Below are 16,976 nucleotides of genomic sequence, written 5' to 3'. Positions count from 1 at the left end.
TGCTTAATATTTCCCACAGACAGAGAAAGTGAACGAGAAGGGCTGCTTGTGCAATGGCTCTTCTGAGACTCATGCAGGCACTGAGCCAGAAAGGACTCCACAGAGCTTGTGAAAGGCTTAGAAAGAAAAGCTGCTGTGCAGTTAGAGGTGATTCCAGAACAGAGCATGAGTGGGGACTCCTGCCTGCATCTTCTCATTCCTACATCCAGCCTCATGCGTCTATTTGGTTAATCTGGAAAAGGTCACTTGACCTATCAGATGGTTTTTAAGGATATGACATTACTGAAACGAAGCCAGTAGAGATTTATTTGAAATTCTAATACTGTTCAGAACACATAGAATATGTCAAATGCCAGCTTGTCCAAAATGTATAAGAAGGACTTAGCATCTTTTCTTCCTACAGAAGCTTAGCGCTTTCATGAAGTCATGAATATTTAGCTTCAGTGTGGGAAATTCACACCATTACATGGAAAATAGATTCTTCTTAGGAGATCCTAGCCCCAGTATTCAAAGGGCTTTCAGGCTTTGGAGGTGAAAGAGATACAGTTTGTCTTGCCATTGACATAGTGTAAGTCTCCTGGTTATCTTTTTCTTTCAATTCTAACCCGCAACAGACATCAGGCTGTCACACAGTGACATTCTATCAGGGTAGCTTTCAGCAAAGAAAAAGTGTTAGAGTCAGCATGACAGACTCAGCCAATGCTGTCTTTTCCAGGCTCCTCTCCTCTATATATTTTTAAATATAGTAAAAGTCTTCAGTGCGATTAGCAATGACCTCATTCTTACCTTTGTTTTCATCATTCTGGAACAATGGCTGGAGACACTAAAGTCTGCTGCTGTGCACTGGAATGGGAGGCAGGAAATTTTAATCCAGTTTTGTCTCTGCAATCATGTGCTAAATACATTTCACTAAATGATGTGGTCTTTCAGCGTCTGAGCTTCCATGGCAGTAACATTAATATAGCAGTATTTACCTTGCTTTTGCTTTTGGAGCATGGAACAGGAAATGTGCACAGTATAAGCATGAGTGTTCATGGTTGTAAGTATGTGTGCAAATGAGTGTGTGTAATCATGTGTTTTGTGGGGAGCAAACACATTAGAGCGATACTTAAACCTTATGTCAGAATGCGATGAATTATATTATGATTTTTTTTTTATTTTGCTATAAGGTGGTTTGTAGAAGTAAATGTCATTGAATATGGAGTACACGTTTCCTGAATTTAGACGAAGTTAGATCTTTTGCTTACCTTAGAATGTTCATGTTGGGATGTCTCAGAGCAACTGGGCAATAAAAATTTATTCATTGATGCTACATTTTGTTGATGTTTTAGGAGCCCGTAGCCTTTTGGGAAGCTATGATTTATACATTTGCAACTGTAGAATTTCATTGCAGGATCTTATTTTAATGACCTTCACTGCTATTATATTTTATGCTAAAGCAACAGAGGCCTCCTCACATCTATGATTCAGCTGAGCATGTGGTGTCAGAGCTGAGCCTGGGACTTAGCACATTCACTGATGATGTTTTCAGGAAAACTCGTTCCAGGTTTGTCTTTCCACTTGTTAATTATCCACCTTATCCCCGTTAGATATATGGTCCACTGATCTTCCTCCACCCCAGAGGAACTTAATCTAGTGTTTGTTCATTGTCATTTAGCCCATATTTCTACCTGCTGTCTTCTTAAGCCCTCTGTGACTTTACATGAGAGACTTTGGATACCTAATGTTTCATTTTGTTTTCTCTCTTGTTCACTGATGGAAGCTATAGATTCCAGGAGTCAGCTATTGAGTATTTTTTTTTAAATCTCAAACATAAATTTTAAATTCAGATATAATTTTATCTAAAATAAATCACTGAACTAGGCTGAGAATAATTTTTCCTCCGAGTCTCCAGGGTGGCTGTGTTGTGAGCTCTAACAAGAATCACCCTTACAGCTTTTTTGCTCCTCTTGCTGGCATCTGCAAGCTATTCAAAACTTTCCCCACAGGCCCCTTCCAAAGGCTTTGGGAACACAGGACCAGGCAATCACAACAATGACCCCACTCCTGATACCAGCTTTGTGTGCCTGTCAGATTTCCTGTTGCTAGGATGCAGTAACCAACATCCACAACTTAAAGGAGGGGAGATTTAATTTGGTTCCTGGGTTCAAGGGGTTCTGTCCATGCTTCCTGGGTCTATGGAAGAAATATCATGGCAGAAAGTGTGGTGCAGGGTAGAGAGACTATGGTACACACTGCAGCAGGCACACCAGTGCCCTCTCTGTCTGCGTGTAAGTCACCCCAGCATCACCACAGAAGTTGAGCATTGATTAATAGCACACATAGGGGCAGTGTTGACACCTGTGATAAATAAGTGGGTTTGGGGTTGTAGTTTGGGTACTCAGGCTCTACAAAGCTCACCATCACTAGTGTGGTGGAATATACCTGTGAGTTCCTTAATGGCAGGGAGGAGTTAGATCAAGAAAACGGAACTAAGAGAAAAGCTTCAAGATATGAAGGGGAGGGGGCCAGATATAGATGAGGTCACCCTCAATGATGAATCTACACATGCTCAGAAGGTCACTTACTAATCTCTCAGGGGCTCCCAAGCCAATCAAGTTGATCCCATCAAACTCAACTACCATAAAGGCGTAAATGATCCATCTAGCATACCATAGTTCTGGACTCCAGAGGTCCAGATGAGGGTGCTGGCAGATTGAGCTCTCTGAGGGTGACATTAGCATCCCTCCCAAGCCTTTTTTCTTCACTTGCTGTGGGGCTCATAATCTCCGTGTATCCCTCTGTCTTGACTTTTCTCCATTTATAAATGACACCAGTCATTTGAATGAGTGTTAAAGTAGTCATCACATTTTAACCTGATTTTTTTCTGCAATAACTATCTCCAAATAAGGAATATTCTGAGGTTTTGAGGATTAGAATTCCAATATATTTCTCTCTTGAAAGTGCATGATTCTCCTCAACAAATGTGAATGCTTAAATTTTTAAAAACTTCTTTAGAATAAAAGACACGTTGTCATCAGTCCCCCTCCAAATAACCTCTCTTTCTTCTAACATACTTTGTTTTTCCATTTTCTGAAGCAGTTCTGGGGGTACTCTTTCCTGAGTGTCTTCATAAGATGTGCCTAAACAAAGTATCCTGGGATTTCCGCTGTCATGAGCCATCCAACAGAAAGGCAGCTCGTGAAACCTGGTTGTGTGTCCTCATCCACCTTATTCACTGGGTCTGGCATTTGTGAGTTCTTGATCATCCCCAAAGTCAGACTGACATGAAAGGCCAATGTTTGAATGGATTCAGGGTTTGAAGCAGCCACATCTGACGTCACTCATGGAAAGAAACTTTACTATTGATGTCTTCCCACCTCTCATGTTAGTAATGCTCTGCACTTCGACATGGCCATAAAAAAGATTATATTAGGCAATATTTACAAAAGAAAATGATATCACTATTTACAAAATTCATTTAAGACATTTCATTTTTTGATGATTTTTAAAGTTTTAATCAAGTGATTAAATTAAAGGGCCAAGTTGGGCTTTGTTAAATGGGTCACAGTGCATGTTAAATAGTTCACAGTACATGTAAAGGCCAGAATGCTCATTTTACTGGTCACAAAAGACCTTAGCACACAATAATATTTAAAATAATAAATAATATATTATTATTTTATTGCTATCCTAGGAACTGTTTTACCAACATCAGCTAAACTTGCTTCTCCACAATTCTGATTTTCTACTGCCCTGTAAGTTGTATATCTTATTGTTCTGGTTCACTTCATTGTTGAAAGGAGTAAATCATTATGAAGCTCTGACAAAATTATAAAGTGGGAATGGGCAGGTTTCAAGGATGAAAACTCGGCCTCAGCTGCCTGCCCTTCCCAGCCCTGGCCCTTCCTCTCAGTTTGGAGGGTCCTCACTCTCTCCTGTCACACCTGCATGGATCTGGAGGGTGACCTGAGCGACACCTTGTCCAGTTGTCCATCTCCTCTCCTCTGGCCTGAGCACTTGGCTAGTTCTCCCTGCATCTCCATTTTCTATTAATGCTTACTGAGCATCACAGCTATGATAGGTGCCCTACAGCAAGGAAAGCTACACAAAGTCACTTCAGCCACTAGGGAAGCCAAAAGATCTTTATTCCCCTAATACCTCCTTTCCCCTGCAAGATCACAATCTGCTTTCCAACCATTGTTCACTCTTAAGAGAAAATTTACCACTTTCCTATGGCTTTACGCTCTCTCCTGGACTATTATTCATTTATTATTATTATTATTTATTTATCTGTTTCCTTTGTCGTGAACAACATTTATGGGTTAAGAATTCAGGTATGAAGCCCTAAAGGGATTCTTGCTATGTTGACTACACAAAATAACTCCTATTCTCAGCCACTCCTATTCTCAGCCACTTGACTGAGATGATGCATACAGATTCTTCTTATTCTAGTCATAAGCTAGTATCATGTTTCCCTTTATGCAAATGTCCCTTTGGGATACTTCTGAGATCAGGGACCCCAGCCAAAGACATGGAGAGAGGCTCTGTCCTGGCCATCAGGTGCTCTGAGGTTCGCCAGGATCTCTGTGAACTCCTCCCAGTCTCAGACTCTATCTTCACAGGGTGTCTGCAGAATGTTCACAGCACAGCTCCTGGGGACTGCAAAGGCCTGGGATGATCCAGCAGACCCAGGATCCAAAGAGGACAGAGGAGCAGTCTGCAGGGCTCTAGCTCCCCGATGTAGGTGCTGCAAACCCCATCCCCCAGATGCTGCCTTTCGGAGGCCTTATTAAAAGCAGGAAGAGGGGAACTCTCGAGAGGAATAAGCAGCATCTCACTAAACAGCATTTCCTGGTCTTTTTGTTCCTTACTGTCATTAATAGTGTAGATGAACCCAAATCAGGAATGTTGTTTCTCTTTTCTATAACCCCTACTAAATAGTAATTGCAGTGTTTTTTCTAGCACCATACGAAACATGTTTTAGATTCAAGAAAACTATTATCCATCACTGACTTCTGTGATCTGATTTGAAGGTTTTTATTATTTATTTTTATTTTTTTGGTGTCAGGTGAGGAGTTAAAATAAAACTTCATTTTGTGATTTTATTATGGGGACAAAGAGTATAGACTTAAAATTTTTTATTTTAATGTTAAAAAGGAAAAGAGTAAAACAACAAAAATTCAGAGAAACTGAGGATGAGGGGCTAAGAAGATGCAATCTGTAAAATTAACGGCATACGGATGCAAACCATGGGATGAATCAGCAGCATGACCGTCTGTTAAATTGAACCATGCCTTTCAGAGACAATAAATTTTTAGCTAGTTCTCTGTGAGAATAGAGTGAGTCCTAGAAATCATTTCTTCCACAAGTCTGTGGGAAGCTGGAAGCTCCATAAGAAGATTTATTTTGTTTGAAGATTTAGGTGATATTATATCTAATCATAAAATGAGCAATTTCAGCATCACAAGCTGAATTCATTGATGTGATTATCTCCCGGGAGGAACAAACAGAAAGGGTGAGGAATCATGGCCAAAGATTGGCTTCATTTTCCTCTTCTTTTTAACAAATTGAGGTTTTGTTTATGTGCACCCTTGATTTCTCTGGGGAAGAAATAAGAAACATATGGGAAAATTAATTTAAAGAAGCAACACAAACCAGTAACTGTGAGAAGAAATCACAGCTTTAATGAACATAGAAGAGAGCGGGCAAGTTAGGGATCAAAGTGCATCTGAAGCGGAACGTGAGCCTGGACCTGTGCGGGTGATGTCAGGTGGATCATCACAGGAGCAAAGGACATTCTTGTGCCTGCAAAACATCTGGACTCTCCGTGGTTTCTTATTCAAGCTCATAACACAGTTATGATAAATTAAGACTTTGGATGACATAATTAAATCTGACTCCATCTCGAGCTCAAAGTTCTAGAGCCAGGCTTCTGTGAGAGTCAGTGAAATTAGAGAAGCAATTTTCCTTGTAGAGAAGACCACTTAAAATACAAATGCACGGAGGTTACAGCTAATTAACTTTCTACTGTGCATATATTTTTCTCTGACAAGCTGACTATATATTTTTTAAATTAATGCTACATATGTTGATTTTTTTTTTTTTTTTTTTTTTTTTTACATTTTTACAAAAAGTTGAATTGGGCCCTAAGCCATGAAATGCATTTTGGGAAACTCTGAAAAGATAGTCAAAAAGTAGAATCTGGGAAATAATTTAACTATAGAGTTCCATTAGTTTTGAATTTAAAAAGACCAAAGTCTTTAAACTCAAGATTCTGGGTTTCAGATTTGCAACTGTGCTTGGATCATGCATGAAGAGAACCTGGGCACTGATGATTGTCATACCTCACCTCCTGGAGAAGGCTTAGCTCCTCATGGCCAGCCTTGCCCAGCTCCAGCCTCCTCCACATCTCAGCCTCTGCACCTTCATTAAACAGGGGCACAAAGGGCTTGGCCCCACTTCAGGGATCTTACACTCTGTTGCAGTCCCACTTTGATGGTGAACTGAAGTCTCCTGGTGATTGAGTCACACACTGGGAGTCACATGCACAGGTAAAGGCAGCTGGGCTTGGAGCTTGAATCTCACTCCCTGGCTCACAGTCTTCACCTCAGCCTTCTGCCTTTTCTATGCACCCATCACCTGTGTATGTGAGGCAGGAAGTGCAGAGTGAATGTAAATGGCCCGCATGGGGACTGAACCCATGACCTCGCGTGATTATCACAGGGCAACCAACTAACTGAATGGCAGGAGCATATTATCCAGATTGCTCCTCAGGCTCTGTGATTTCTGTTTTTTTAAAGAAAAGTTACAAAAGTCTAGCAAGAAAAGCTGTTCTATCTTAAAGCACACACTCAGTTGGGCACATTGGTCCTTTGTCTAGATCATTCTACAGTCTTTGAGTTAGGTCTAAATACAAGTTTGCATGCTGTACACACAGCCATGTAAGTGTGCACATTCACAGCTAACTGAAGACAGTGTGAACCTCTTTTGGATCTGTGGGATGCATGCTTGGGTCTGTTTCTGTCCTCACGTGATTAACATAGAGTGTTCAGTCTGGACATACACTGGTGCGTGACCAAGGCAACACCAACCTTTCATTTTTCATTCAGTCTCCTACACTTTATAATGACTGTCATGATTGAAACTCTAGTGACAAAAATATTGGATATCACAAGAAATCCACTGTTCCTTAAAGTGAAAAGATTGTGTATACTCATTCCCTTTATTTGCTGCGGATTTGCTCCAAGGCCACTGGTAGAGCCCTTTCCAGGAATGGCACCAAGGCCTGCACATACTGTTCTGTGCGTGTGTCTTTCAGTATTGCTACACAGCAGCAGACTGATTCCATTCTTCATGGCCTCCTCTGTGTCACTGCTCTGTGCTTTGGAGTCACTACCCAGGAAAACACAAGGATAAAGAAACAGTAGATCTGGTAACTGTGATGGCACCTAAGTGACTGACCTGTGTGTGACACGCAGGACAGAGTGAAGACTCCCAGCCTGGGAGGGATGACTGGAGATTTCTTCACATGACTCAGAGCAATGCATATTTTAACCATTAGGAACTGGTATTTCCAGAATTTTCTAGATGCTTCAGTTCTCAAGCAGATGAGAAGGACTCTCTGAAGTTTAGCTTTTCTTTCTTCCTCTGGGAGCATCAAGAATTTTTGCATGCAGTGTAATGGATATTACTCTTTGTAGGGTAAAACCATGATGAAGAGCTGGTTTGGTGCTGACGGTGCAAGATGGCTTTATTTGTGCCCCGACCATTTCGACACACTAGCATAGTAAGGTGCTGGAAAGAGCTGAGCCTAGGTCCGGCTTGCCAGGTCACTTCCACCAGAAAATGGAAGAGGAGGTCATCCACTTGTGTCCAGAGAAGAGAGTCAGATTCACTGGGCTTGTTCTGTGATCTCCCACAAAAAGCAATTGCTTTCTCATCGCCAGGCATTTCTGAATCTAAGTGAGAAAGGGAAAAAAAAAAAATTCAAAAAACGCTTGCCATATTCTTAGTACCATTTGCCTTGACAGGAAAAACAACAGCCTCCAGCCTCCTCAGCTTATTCCTCATCAGTGAACTCTTCCCCAAACAAGACACTGCATATCAGCCATTTGGGACCCCTTCCATCACGTTGTAACGAGCTCGTCGATGCCGTTTGTACTCACTGCGAGGTGTACCAGAGCCAAGAGCAGGGAGTTGGTAATCTGGGCACCCACAGTTGTGATGAGGCTTCTTCAGTGTAATCGTCCAAATCAAATATTTGGCTGTGCTTCTTTAGATGCGATGTCTCATATTGTCACTGTGGTGCTGGCACAGGAGGGAGCTGGCACTGGAAGAGAGGCGCCAGGCAGAGGGGGGCAGGGAGAGAAAGGAGAGGGGAGCAGAGGCCTCTGGCATGTCCTCTCCCAGCCCCACGCACACCTTTGGCCCTTTGTTCCTCCAGGCTGTCCCTCTAGGATGACCAAAAAGCTTGGATGAGGGCCAAAGCTGCACAGAGCTGACAAAAGGGAGACAGACATGGAGGCTGATCCTTCTGTCATGCAGCAAATGTTAAATGCCTGACCCCTGCTGCTGCCATCTGACCTCTGCGTGCCCGCTTCCTTGTTCCTCTCTACAATGGGGACATGGGAACATGTCTTTGCACTAGTGCCTTCCACCATTTTTAGATAAGTTGGCGTCCTCATTCTCTGACCAGCAGCCCTGTGAGCTAAGAGGTCCTCGGGTTCATAGTGTTCCTGGTACTCAGGAGGAGCTCAGAGCATGGTCTCGGCTCCATGCCCTCTCCTTGTCCAGCTTTTGGGGGAAAATTTATTGCTTTTCTAGGAAGCATTCAGTCTTTTATCAGAAATGTTCTCCTGGAAAAAATTTGTGGCTGTCTCCAAAATTTGCCACCAAATTAATTAATTATTTGAATGGAAGATTGATATTTTGGACATAGTTTCCCCCTAACAGTCCTCAGCCCCTCTGCTGTCCTTGGTGCCCACCTTGGGTGGACCAGAGACGTGGCTTTTCTGTATACCCTGCCTTACCTTGGTTTGGTGGAGCTCAGTCTCCTGGTCATTCTCTGCTTTCTAAAGTGCAGTGACTTACCAGGAAAACCTGGAGCTGCCTGTTACTCTTCAGCCCAGTGCATGTGCTTTTTAGACCATGCATGCATTTTCTTGACTGGATTTCCAAGCTAGAGTTCCAAATGCTACCTTGAAAGGAATTCCCCATTCCTGAATTCCACCTGCTCCAGGTTCCATTGTTCCTTTGTTAGACATCTGATGCTGTGCTGATGTCTGCCTATTCCTTCTTCATCAGATGTCTCTGATATGGTGCTTCACTTCCTGGATTCCCAAAATCTACAGATCTCCTCTAAAGTGTGTCTTCCTAAGCACATGCCAATTTTTATGTCCTTGTTTCTCTCAAGACTCCTCCATCATAATGTCATTTTCCATACAGATCAAGGTGATAAACTGCCTAAAATACAATGAATCAGAACAGTTCTTGGAACAAAGTCAGACTGCAATAGTGCTTCAAACAAAGTAGGGTGATTTTAAGCTTGATTAAGCAGGAGAATGCAATGCATGGTAGACTCTTAGGCAGATATAAAATTGATGCAAAGAACATTTAACACTATAAAGAATAGATTGAAAATGGGGGAAAACAATAAAGACCAATAAAGTGTTATTTCAGTGAAAGAGTGAAGAAACTAGCAGGTGGGATTGGAAAGAAAGGAAACCCTGAGATCTATTTCAAAGGACAGAATGACAGTGGTTCATTCATTAGTCTCTCATCAAAGACCACTCAGTAATTCCACACAGAGTTATTGAGAATTTTTTTTTATGGACAAAACTATGTCCTCTCAAAATTTATGTATCAAAGTCATAACCTCCAGCACCTCAAAGTATGAATTTATTTGGAAATCAGGTCCTTTCAGATGTAAGTAATAAGGATATGGATTATACCCAGTAAAGCATATTCCTAATCCAATATGACCTAGTGTCTATAGACAAAGGGAAAATTTGAGCATAGAGAGATATGCAGAGAGAAAAGGCCATGTGAAGAGGTCACGGATAAGACCCTTGCATGTAAAGCCAGAAGAGAGGCTTGGAACAGACCCCACCCTCACAGCGCTCAGAGGGAGCCAACTCTGCTGGCACCTCTCCATTGTATTTCTTGTTCATTGAATCAATGATTCCATAAAACGCTATTGCTTAAGTTGCCCAGTTTGTGAGACTTCACCAAGGCAACCCTAGCAGATGAACACCATGGGAATGTGACAGCCTCTTGTTATGGTTTATGTTTAGATTTCCCCCTACACACACACCAAGTCTCATGCAATCATGGACATGGCCAAATCCAACATTTGTGATTGGTTCATTGTCTGGCACTTGGATTGGTGGTGTGAGTGCTGCACTCACCCAGGGATGGAGCCAGCATAGAGTGTAAGAGTGGGAAGAAGGCATGTCTATCTTTTTCACTGTTGGTGCTGGCTGTTTGTGGCCTACCCAAACCACTGCCCCTCAGCCATGTCATCTTTCCTTGGAGCCAATTAAGTATGAACTAATACCTCCAACCTGGAAGAATTAAACATTTGCTTCCCTAACTTTGGACATCAAGACACCTTAAGACACCCCTCTTCCAGATACAGGGAACAGAGTAGGGCAGGGCTGTTCTCTGCACTGAAGGATAATTTGATTTAATGTACAAACAAATAAAAGCACATGTGAATGAGCTTTACCGAGCAATTAAAGACTATCACCTGGGAAACACGAAGAAGGTGCCATGAGGTGATGATATCCATTCAGGAAGTTGAAGGGTGGGGGGAAAATGTGTGAGAAGTGGGAGGACAAGGGCATTCCCAGTGGAGGCAGGATGTGGGGCCTGCAATAGTTTAGGGAGCACCCTGGGATGTGGGAGAGGGGACTGAGAAATATGCAGGGATATGCAGAGGTCAGAAAAAGGGTGATCCAGATAAGGAGGTTGGATTTTCCTCTGTAAATGAATCAGGAACAAAGCACATTTTGAAATCAGGTCAGTGGCCAATGATTTGGTATTTTCGAGGGTAACTTCAGCCACATATAAAATACAGAAGAGTGAGAGGGAGACAGCAGGCTGGCCGGATGTCCACATAAGAGGTTGTTAGGCAAAGGCTAGAGCAATAGCAGAGGGACAGAGAGCAGAGGCAGAGACTCAAGAGCATTTTGATCACATTCCTTGAGTTTGTAACCACAGAGCTAGGTGATAAGAATGAGTAATAAAGGATGATAATAAAGGATGAGTAATAAGTTGAACTTAAAGTGAGAGGAATTAGTGTAATACCTGGTGAGGAGTAGAGGCCCAGAGAAGTTTAATTATCCATGTGGTTTTCAGTTTGCCGAGGTAGGAACTGAGGTGCAACTACGCACTGAATGCCCGTATTCAGTGGAAGAATTGGACAGGGTGAGATTGATTTGTTCCTCTCCTCCTTCAAAATGTTCAGAGTGTTCCTGCCAGCGATTGGCAGCGGGTAGAGTTTTTCTTTAAAACAAAATACATTGTCAGAACTATTTTGAGAATGAGTAAAAAGCACATATTGCAATGCTAAGAATATTCTGACCTATAGCTTCCTTTCACAAAAACAGAGAAGCACAAGGAAAACAGCAACAGATAATTTCCATGACACATAATTTATCCCAAAGGCATTTTAATTTTTTTAAACCACACGGTTCATTTTAAAAAAGCTGTCCCATTCAAATCAAACCTTAACATACATATCATGCATACAGAGCAAACTCTCAGCCAAATGAAAAGAGGCAAAGCTCCAAAATAATTGGGAAAAAATCTGATTGAGAAGAATTGTGAAAACTCTTGCCACCAAATTTTCAAGTGCCCACTTCTCCCCTCCAGTATTGGCACAACTGAGGTACCACGCCTTATTCAGTGATCAGTTCTCCACATCCCCTCTGGATCCCACACCCATTAAAGAAGTCCTGTGAGAAAGTGCTCTGGTTCCTGTTTCCATATATCTGGTCTACCTCGTTTGGTCACAGTTTTTTAAGTGTCTCCCTCTCAACAAGTTTTTTCCCAACCACTTCCCACCTCACAACCTGTTATATGCGTAGGACTGTATAATGATGATTTTTTTTTTCTAGTGCATTGCACAATTCTGGATCTGCTAAGTCTGCAGCCCCAACTTCACACAGGCAACGTATCTCCTGATTTCTTCACAGTATCAAACCTATATTTGCCAGAGATATGAATAAAAGACCTGAGTCTGACACAATGGCTATTACCAACATTTCCTTACTCAAACATTCCAGCAGTTTGCCTCTATTGACTGCAGTATCCTCTTGAAACATTTTCTGTTTTTCTGTAAGTTTCTCCAACTGTTCCCTTTGAAGCCTTTTTCTGATCTTTTTCCTTTAGCTAGTCCTCAGATCATTGTTTCCCCAGCTCTTCTAGGAATAAAAAATTGATTTTTTTTCTCCCATCCTACTTTCCTTTTGTAGATGTAATGAGAATCAACTTTTTCTAAGTGAGAAGTCTTGTGACTTTAGCTTCCAGGTAGGGATTAGTGTTCGCCAAGCTCTCACAGTGGGTTCAGTCTGTACTCACCACACAAGCCTCTCCCGGGACTCTCCTTCACCCTGAGGCTTTGATGCCTACATAAACCTGGTGACTCCCCATTCCTCTTCCTTCTGTAATTGCCCATAGTTGTTGTTTTAGCTTTCCATTGCTGGAACACAGTACCCAAAACTTGTAACTTAAAAGAGGAGAGGTTTAACTGGGCTCAGAGTTTCATGAGACTCAGTCACACAAGTTTAGAAATGCTATATAGGAAGTGTTCATTTTTTGATCATTTAATCAAGAAAGACATCTTTAGAAATCGATATTGCTTATTCATATGCATTATTTTTTCAAAACGTTGAAAAATTATTTGAGAAGTTTGAGGAAATCTATCAAGCATTCTAAAATCCATGCATTTCACCTTCCTCTCCTTTAGAGTTTAACAACTTACCTGCCTATTGGGTCCTAGGACTTCTTTGGAAAGCTGTTAATGGTTACATGGTAGAGGTAGTATGTGTATTTTCTTTCCTTCATTGAAAATGACAATTATCCTAACATTTCTCCTTAAAAGAAAGACTGCTGGTCTGAAGAGAGAAGTAAAGTGCAAGTCAGCAGTTTTTAAAATTTATTCCGATTAATTATTGACATCATATAACAATCCCCCGCTAAGTCGCTCTTCCCTGCCCTTGTACTCTGCCTACTACCCACCTGTAGGTTCCGTGTTCTCTGAGTTATTTAATGTGTATGCTCTTTGTTCATGTGTGTGTGCATGTGTTCATCCTTGGTGAAAGATTAGTCTCTCCTTTTCTATAGAGTATAACCTTTTCATTCCACCAAAGTTAAATATTTCTGCAGTTCTTATCAGGGCAAATCAGCAACTTGTGCCTTCAGGTCTTTTCCCCTAATGCTTAGATGCAAGGATTTTCAAATCTTTCAGCTCTGCCTTTTGGTTTTTGCCTTCATTTTCTTTACATATCTTATATACTTTTATGTTTTCTTCATTTTAAAGCTTCCATCTTAAATACAACCCAATGGCTTCTTAATATGAAATATTTAGACTTCATTTGGAATACCACTGTTGGTGGTGAGGTTAATATTGGGTAACTCTGTTATTATAATTTATTAATGTAATTTGTTGTTAAACTGTGACCCATTTCACAATTCATTTTGTTTCTTGTGTTTTTTTTTCTTTTCCTTTTTCTGTGTGAAATAATGTTAGTCATCTCTGTCATTAACCTCAATTGTTTTATGTACACATAAAGCAGTACTATAAAAATGGGACACTTTTCATGCATGGTACTGTTATTTTAATGGGCACTCAGATTGAGCAACTAAGCATGCTTGTGTGATTGACTGTACTTTAACATTGTGTTTCTGTCACTTACCAGAAAAGGTGAGGGTCTTATATTTTAATTCAATTATACTTTCCCATTTGTATTATCTTCATGAATTTTAAGTCTATCTTTAATTAAACACCACATATTTGTTATTGATATTATTGTCTTATTTGGTGACTATTCATATAGACTGGCCAAGTATTTATTCTTTTACCAGCATTTCTTTTTCTACATAGGCTCGTTTTCTTTCTGTGTTCAAATCATTTTCAGAATCACTTTTAACACATAGTCCTGAGGGAGGGGTGTCGCTTAAGTGTGCTCTGTTCCTCCCTGTCCAAAAACATCTTTCTTGGGGCTGGGGATTTAGCTCAGCGGCATAAGCACCTGCCTTGCAAGCAGGCAGTCATGAGTTCGATGCCTGGTACCGACAAAAAGGAAAAAGACATGGGACTGGGGATTTAGCTCAGCGGCATAAGCGCCTGCCTTGAAAGCAGGCAGTCGTGAGTTCGATCCCTGGTACCGGTAAAAAACGAAAAAGCCAAAAAATAAAAAAATAAATAAAAAATAAAAAATAAATAAAAAAAAAAAAGGAAAAAGACAAAAAAAAAAAAAAATCTTTCTTTTGCTTGGGCCTTCAGGAATCATTTTCCAGGCATGGAATCTCAGTGCAGCAGTTCTTCCACTGCTTTCTGGCTTCTACTCTCACTACTGCTGCTTACAGGATACTATGATTTTTTAAATCCTCCCTGCTAGCTGACGCGGCTGCCTTTTAAATATCTGTCACTAAACTACTATGTGTTGATTGATTTTTGCTTTTAAAAATTTAGTCAATTTGTTTCCAATTTTTATTTTACTTAGAGTTTACAGCACTTTGGAATATGTGACTTCATGTCTCTCATTAGTTTTAAATATTCTCGGTATTTTTTTAAATAGTGCTTCTACTTTATTCTCTCTTCTTTCTGATGACTCTAGTGACAACGGGTTTTAGTTCAATGGTTTAACATGACATGTATATTATAATCATTAAGATTATATATCCCTATATATATGCTATATTCAAATATATTAGTATATATGAATACAGGTATATATCATATATATGTATGTATGTATTTTGTCTTTTGCACTATTTGCCATTCTGTTTCTCTGTGCTTTAGCATAGACATGTAAATGTCTTCGACAGACTTGTCTTCCAGTTCACCTACTCTCTCTTCAGCTGTGTGCAATCAGCTATGAATCATTCAATAATAATATATATGAATCTTGAAAATTTCCATATATTTCACTTTTATGATTTTTAAATCTTAGCAAAATTCCTCTACTATTTGAGCAAATGAATCAGTTTGTTTAAAGTCTAAGCCTGCTAATTGTAATGGACACATTCATTTTGTCTCCAATTATTCTATTTTTTTTGGTAGATCCTGGACTGGTGTGAGAACTTTCCTCCAAATCAAGGGTGGGTGGAGTTGATATCTCATGGGAATCTCTGATCTAAGGAAGGATGCAGAAGTGAGCACTGCTTACTCTGTCAAGTCCTACACACATTAGAAAGGCTCACCCTCCTGTAGGGACTCTGAGATACACAACCTCGCCTCTGTGTTTCTGGAAAGAAGCAAGTTTTCTTCCTTTCACCTGATTCTGCTTTATAAAGACACAGGTGCGATGGATAGAGAGTGGGCTGGATGGCAGCCGAGTCACATACTAGGGAACTGTCCTGTGTAGGTCACAACTTAAAAAGCTGTTGATCCCAGTCCTGCATGCTCATTGCCACACAAAGCACAAGGTACACAATTTTTGTATGTGTCTCCTGGGCACATAAGTTCTGAATGTGCTTATTCCATACGGTGTAAAGTCTGATATACATATGTACATATGTCTGTTGTCAAACTTTTATGTAACTACGATGTACTGAATATTAATTTCATATTTAACTCTGTTCTCAAAAATATATAAAAACATTTTCGGCAAGGGTGAATGCAAAGGGTGTGAACTGACAGAACAGGTAGCTAATGCAGTCAACTTTTCATTCATAGGATCGTGTCTTTTGTTGACAAATACACACTTCTGCCAAGACAATGATGACAAAAGTAACAATTACAGAGGGAGAGAAAACCACTGGAGCAGCCATGCCGAAGGGATCCAGTTGGAGGTGTCCTGTTGTTGAAGCTGAATGCAGTTTCTCTAGGGGGTGCCCTTCAGGCAGTTTCTGAAAGAAATGGAGTGGCTGATGGTGATTTCAGTCCCCAGGTGAGAGGCTCAGATATAAGCATCAACTGCACAGCGCGCTTTTTCTTTGCTACCTCTCTGTGAAGTCTGTTTCCTACCAGAATATCAGACTCTGAAGCCTTGAAAGAAGTTGCAGCAGCCAAGAGAGGAGTTTCTACACCCAGCGAGGGTTTTCTTCAAATAACAATTTCCTCCCATTTCTTGTCCTCCGATATTTGAAAAAGGTCTAATTCTGACATCTATTTAAACAAACTTATTTAACTGAATAGAGTCTTACTATAACAAAACAGAAAGCTGTTTCAGAGGTGGTGCAACAAGAGAACCTTGATATGTGGGATGATTTGGGGTGATTTGGGCCTTTGAGGATCAAGTAGAAATGACCCCTGATCTCATGGTTTTGAGATTTAACTCAGACACCAACTCCTTTGAAAGCCTGTCCTGCTTCTCCTGTTGGGTTAGGGCTTGTGCTCTGTTCTTACTTATTTTTCACGCTTTCTCTTTTACAACGCTGGTTACTCAGATACTTGCCAGCCTTCATCCTTATGGTTTAAACTGTAGTTTTGCCTCCTTCCCTTTTTGAAGCCAGCACCTGCAGCCTCCTCACTTCTCATCTCTATTTCTTGTTGATGTGAGCGTACAGCTGCTCATGCACCAGCGTCAGCTCAGAGAACTTCAGCTTTCTTCTGGCTTCTTCAGCTTGCAAACCCAGGCTTTGTGGCTGTCATAGCAGAATAGAAAGCTACTGGTTCATAAATACTTACATCATCACCAGTACAGGACTCTGCCGTCTTTGGCTCACAGGTCAGAATAGTCAGGTCGCTTCTCAGAGCAGTGGAGGAACAGTGGTGGGCACTGTATCATGTGGTGGTGTCACTGGTCTGTCACCATCACCTCTTT

General features: G+C 40.9%; 1 long non-coding RNA gene across 1 annotated transcript; it reads right to left on the bottom strand.

The window, feature by feature from the left end:
- Positions 1-7,631: 7,631 nt before the first annotated feature.
- On the bottom strand, positions 7,632-11,448 carry LOC134471512 (uncharacterized). The gene is made up of 3 exons (XR_010040962.1): positions 11,290-11,448; positions 8,148-9,444; positions 7,632-7,940 (listed from the first exon to the last, which is right to left on the bottom strand). It is a non-coding gene; the product is annotated as an uncharacterized LOC134471512 (long non-coding RNA).
- Between the last annotated feature and the right edge of the window lie 5,528 nt (positions 11,449-16,976).

Source organism: Cavia porcellus, unplaced genomic scaffold (assembly GCF_034190915.1).
Source record: "Cavia porcellus strain 051 isolate PalLab524CR breed Dunkin Hartley unplaced genomic scaffold, mCavPor4.1 scaffold_18, whole genome shotgun sequence".
Taxonomy (NCBI): Eukaryota; Metazoa; Chordata; class Mammalia; order Rodentia; family Caviidae; genus Cavia; species Cavia porcellus.
This window is presented reverse-complemented; position numbering and strand designations above follow the sequence as displayed.